Raw genomic sequence first — 6,615 nt, forward strand, 5'->3', positions numbered from 1 at the left:
TGCTAGTTATCCGGTTGTTAAGTGAATCTGACTTCCCCATTCACTTTGCTGAGTATTTTGGTCATGTGACTGTGGGAATGCTGCAACAATCGTAAGTGTGAAAAACTGCCATAGGTAACTTTTTTCGGTGCCATTGAAACTGAACAGTTGCTATACCAATGATTGTAAGTTGAGGACAACCTGTGCTAGACAATTATGGTAAGTGCAAGAGCTAAGCAAAATCCATAAAACCACTAATTATTCCTTATTGCCATGAAATCATTAGGTACTTTAGATCAGCAGTCACCAACTAGTGGTCTGCGGACCACTGGTGGTCCGTGAGAAAATTTTGGTGGTCCATAGAGAAATCTTTCTTTTTGCCGGTGCACCCTGGTGGAGGAGCTGTGGCGCAAGCAGGTCAAAGCAGCTATTGCGATGGCTGGAAGCTGTGGGATTGAAGCACTATTTGCACTTGCACAGCATCAGCATTCCACCTCAGTATATTTGCCCAGCCAGTGGAGCAAAGCAGCCCTTGTCTCCTGCCGCTTGGGATTTGGAGCGATAAATGGCAACTGGTCCGAGGAGCTGCTGGATTTTGCTCTCCATTCCTCGAAGACACCTGGCTCTGAAAGGGACATGCGGAGAATCAGAATGAGAGAGACAGAATGAAATAGAATCAGAGAGAGAGAATCAGAATGAGAGAGAGTGGGGGAGAGACAGAGAAAGAGAATGAGAGAATGAGAGAGAATGAGTGGGGAGAGAGAAAGAGAGAGGGGAGAGAGGGGGAGAGAGAAAAAGAGAAAGAGTGGAAGAAAGAGAGAATGAGTGGGAGAGGGGCGAGAGAGAAAGAATGAGAGAAAAAGTGAGAGACAGAGCAAGAATGAGTGGGAGAGAAAGAGAATGAGAGATAAAGAGAGAGAGAGAGAGAATGAGTGGGAGAGGGGGAAGAGAAAGAATGAGAGAATGAGAGAGAGAGAATGAGTGGGAGAGAATTTGTATTATTGTATTATTGTATTATTTTGTATATTGATGTTTTATATGCCTGTGAACCGCCCTGAGTCCTTTGGGAGATAGGGCGGTATATAAATTTAAATAATAAATAATAAATAAATAAAAAATAAATAAATAAATAAAGAAGGGGGAGAGAGAGAAAGAGAGAATGAGAGAGAAAGAGTGGGAGAGAGAGAATGAGTGGGAGAGAGAGGGAAGAGAGAAAGAGAGAAAGAGAGAGAATGGGAGAGAGAGAATGAGTGGGAGAGAGGGGGAGAGAGAAAGAGAATGAGAGAGAGAGTGGGAGAGAGAATGAGTGGGAGAGGGGAGAGAGAAAGAATGAGAGAAAAAGTGAGAGACAGAGCAAGAATGAGTGGGAGAGAAAGAGAATGAGAGATAAAGAGCGGGAGAGAGAGAGAATGAGTGGGAGAGGGGGAAGAGAAAGAATGAGAGAATGAGAGAGAGAGAATGAGTGGGAGAGAGAAAAAAGAGGGATGAGAGAGAGAATGAGAGAGAAAGAGTGGGAATGAGAGAGAAAGAGTGGGAGAGAAAGAGAGAATGAGTGGGAGAGAGAAAGAGAGAGGAGAGAGAGAGGAGAGAGAGAAGAGAAAGAGAATGAGAGGAGAGAGAGAATGAGTGGAGAGAGAGAGAGAGAAAGAATGAGAGAGAGAGTGGGAGAGAGAGAGAATGAATGGGAGAGGGGAGAGGAAGAATGAGAGAGAAAGAGTGGGGAGAGAAAGAGGGGAGAGAGAAGAGAGATGAGAGAGAGAGAATGAGTGGGGAGAGAAAGGGGAGAGAGAAGAGAGAGAGAGAGAGAGAGAATGAGGGAGAGGGGAAGAGAAAGAGTGGGAGAGGGGAGAGAAAGAGTGGGGAGAGAGAATGGGAGAGAAAGAGGGAGAGAGAGAGAAAGAGAGATGAGAGAATGAGAGAGAATGAGAGGGAGAGAAAGAAAGAGAGAGGGGGGAGAGAGAATGAGCCGCCGCCAGCCCTGTGACTGCTGCTGCCGCTTGTGCCGCCACCGGAGCCGCCGCCAGCCCCGAGACTGCTGCTGCTGCCACTGGTGCCGCCGCTGAGCCGCCGCCAGCCCCGTGAGTGCCACCGAGCCGCCGCCAGCCCTGTGACTGCTGCTGCCACTGGTGCCGCCGGAGCCGCCGCCAGACCCGAGACCACCGCTATCGCTTAAAGGCGGCTGGAGACACCCAAACCACTAAAGCCACCCCACCAGACCCGGGACTGCCGCTGCTGCTGATCACCGCCCTCCATCATCGCCTCCTCATTGCTACAAACTTTAAATTTCCCACCAAGGAGATAAAAGCCCAGCAACATTTACAACAACCCTAATCAACCTATCCCCCAATCGGCAGGACTGCTGCAGGACTACTGGTGAGTTCCTAGGAGACTCCAGTCTCCCGGCCTCTACTGACTTTTTGAATCTCCCGCCATTACAGCCACCTGTAAAGAAGCTTCTTCAACCACCCTATCTCACCATTTTAAATTTCCCGCCAAATCTCACTGTTACCATAGTGACTCATTACCATAGCAACTGCCAAATTGACTACCATTTAAAGTTAAAGAGACAGATATAAAATCAAAGATAATTGATTAAGTGACAGACACTTAATCATTACTAAAATAAAATAATAATAAATAAATAAAATAAAATAAAATAAAAATAAAATAAAACAAAGGAATAAGAAAGATCATCATTATGCCAGCCAGAAAATCAAACGCTGATAAAATCTTAGAATCAAGATTAACAACTATTGAACAAAACATAGATAAAAGATTACAAGCTATTGAACAAAACCTAGAAAAAAGAATTCAAAATATTGAACAAAACCTAGAAAAAAGAATTCAAAATATTGAACAAAACTTAGAAAAAAAAATTCTATCAGTTATTGAACAAAGTTTCACAGATTTGATAAAACAAATTTCAACACTAAAAAATGAAAACTCTAATGATCTAAATCTCTTCCAAACTCATCTATCACCACAAAATATACAACTTACAACTCAACCTAGACATCAAATTAATACAACACAACCCAATCAACAAACAACTACTAATCAACTAATCAGAGATGCAATGGAGAGAGGACAAAAAATAAATAATGCAATATTATTTGGACTTGAAAACACAAATGAACCAGATATCAATAAGATTCACAACATCATTGGAAATTATAATTCATCAACCATCTCCCCAAATGAAATAATTGCTGTCTCCAGAGATGGACCAGAATATAAAACAGCGATGGGACAACAGCACCAAGATTTTGTAGAGTGGCTATCTTTACAAAAAGACACTGAATCTAAAAATATCCAAGTAGCACATAAACTCTCTTCCTGAAACTATAGTATGCGACCTATCCCTTGACACTACTCTTGATTCTTACTATGCTACAGAGCCCCGACTATGACATTACCCACGCAAATATGCTAACCTCAATGCTAACATGGACTACCTCTTGCCCATACCCTCTTATCTTCCTGGGTGACTTAAATCTACCTCTCATTAACTGGACAACCAATGAATGTTCAACTGACCCAATCCATACTACACTATACAACGCTGTTACAAACCTAGGTCTTGAACAACTTGTAACTAACAATACAAGACTCAACAACTGGCTTGACCTCATCTTCTGCAACAATCCAAACTCAATTTAAGGACTACAAATTAAAGAAACCTTTTTAAACAGTGACCACTGCACGATTGATTTTCGTCTCAATATACGTCCATACTTAAATCGTCATAACACAGAACTCCCAACTACAACTTCAAGAAAGCCAATTACGACCTTATAAACAACGATCTTTCACTTCTGAACTGGCAAAATCTGTTTGCAACCTGCATAACCGCTGATGACCTCTATAGAATCTTCCTACTTGAAATCAATAGAGTCATTAAATTATATGTACCACGAATGACTACCATGTCCAAGAAAAACAAACTACCCATATCAATAAAAAAGTTTCAACCAAAAAAAAAATCCTCTGAAAAGAAACAAAAAGGCTATGTTACAAACTTCAGAAACCGTTACAGAAACATATGCAACCAAATAAAACTGAATGCACAAATTACCACACCAAGCAAGAAGAACCTTCTACACAAATTCCAATCGTGCCTTTTATAATTTTGTCAACAGTAAACTTAAAGATTCAAGATCCATCCCACCACTAAAAGATTCTAACAACAAAGAATGCAATGACGAAACAGTCAAAGCAAACCTCTTCAACATTTTCTTTGGCTCAGTTTTTGTTAACTCCGATAACACATATCCAACATTCCACAAACGAACCAGCAATGACTATGATGATTTAACTCATATAGATTTCACAGAAGACAACGTTGGTAAAGCTCTTCACAACTTAAAACCATCGCTTTCTATTGGACCTGATGGTCTATGTGCATATTTCTTAAAAAAACTTTCCATTAATATAGCTGAACCCCTAAGTATTATCTTTGATAAAGCTTTCACTACCAGTTCTCTTCCCAAACTTTGGTCACTAGCCACAGTCATCCCCATCTTCAAAAAAGGAGACCCCAGCTTAGTCGAAAACTACAGACCGATCTCCCTTTGCTGCGTCACCTGCAAAGTCATGGAATCTATCATCAATCAATCCATTACCTCACACTTAGAAACTAACAACCTACTCTCCAACAAACAATTTGGTTTCAGGAAAAGTTATCATGTAACTTACAACTTCTCCACTGCAAAAACATATGGACTTCAAATCTAGATCAAGGCAAATCAATAGATGCAATCTACATAGACTTCTGCAAAGCTTTTGACTCAGTAGTACACGATAAACTTCTCCTTAAACTAACATCCTATGGCATCTCAGGACCCTCCACAAATGGATATCTGCTTTTCTGTCTAACAGACAACAAGTGGTCAAAATTGGCAATGCTTTATCAAATCCTGTTCCTGTCAAGAGTGGATTCCTCAAGGCAGCGTCCTTGACCAACACTCTTTATTCTATACATTAGTGATCTTTGTGACCATATCTCAAGTAACTGTGTTCTCTTTGCTGACGATGTCAAACTATTTAACACCACAGACAACACTTCTATCATTCAAAACGACCTTGACCATCTAACCGCTTGGTCTAAAATTGGCAGCTCCAAATTTCAACCAGCAAATGCTCAGTCTTACATATAGGAAAAAAGAACTCAAAAACTAAGTACATACTAGATGGACATTACCTTACAGACGACCCCATCCCGTTAAAGACCTTGGAGTTTTCATGTCAAATGATCTAAGTGCCAAAGCCCACTGCAACTACATAGCAAAAAAGCTCTAAGAGTTGTAAACCTATCTTTATAGCTTCTTTTCCAAAAACACCACACTACTAACCAGAGCATATAAAACATTTGCTAGACCAATTCTAGAATACAGCTCACCTGTTTGGAACCCTCACCACATCTCTGACATCAATACAATTGAACGTGTCCAGAAATATTTTACAAGAAGAGTTCTCCATTCCTCTGAAAACAACAAAATACCTTATCCCACCAGACTTGAAATCCTAGGCTTAGAAAACTTGGAACTCTGTCGCCTTCGACAAGACCTAAGTTTAACTCACAGAATCATCTATTGTAATGTCCTTCCTGTCAAAGACTACTTCAGCTTTAATTGCAATAATACAAGGGCAACCAATAGATTTAAACTTAATGTAAACCGCTTTAATCTAGATTGCAGAAAATATGACTTCTGCAACAGAATCATCAGTGCTTGGAATACTTTACCTGACTCTGTGGTCTCTTCCCATAATCCTAATAGCTTTAACCAAAAACTTTCTACTATTGACCTCACCCCATTCCTAAGAGGACCATAATGCATAAGCACAAACGTTTCACTGCTCCTGTCCTATTGTTTTCTTTCTTCTTCCTATAAAAAAAAAAAAATAAATGTAAAATATATACTGATATTACAATATTGGATTCAAACTTCACAAGATTTAAAATTATGAACTTGTTCCTGATCAAAATTATGCTTAGATCCTCTCCTATACCTGAGAAGTCTTTAAAACCTCAACTTAAAACCACAACTGAGAAATTTCTGTGACTAAGCAAGGAGTTGAGTGAATTTTGCCCCATTTACAACCTTTCTTGACAGTCTTAAGTGAATTTTGCCCCATTTTACAACTTCTTTTGCCACATTAAGAGAATCACTGCAGTTGTTAAATTAGTAACAAGGTTGTTAAGTGAATCTGGTTCCCCCATTGACTTTGCTTATCAGAAGGTCACAAAAGGGGATCACATGACCCCGGGATACTGTCATGGTCATAAATATGAGTCAGTTGTCAAGCATCTGAATGTAAATCATGCAATGATGGGGGAATGCTACAACAGTCTTAAGTGTGAAAAATGGTCATGTTCCTTTTTTCTGTGCCGTTATCACTTTGGTCACTAAATGAAATGTTGTAAGTTGAGGACTACGTGTATATGGTGTGGAAATATCAGCTGCTGTTATTAAACAAATTGCTACTATTCTTATGTCCATTAATGGCTTTGTGAGAGTGGTTATATACTACTAGATTATATAAAATTTTGTTCTGAATTTAGAAGGACTGTCCTTGTAATGTTCTTATGTAAAAAAAAATCATTGAATTAATTATATAATTCTAAACACATTCCAG

Source organism: Ahaetulla prasina, chromosome 4 (assembly GCF_028640845.1).
Source record: "Ahaetulla prasina isolate Xishuangbanna chromosome 4, ASM2864084v1, whole genome shotgun sequence".
Lineage (NCBI taxonomy): Eukaryota > Metazoa > Chordata > Lepidosauria > Squamata > Colubridae > Ahaetulla > Ahaetulla prasina.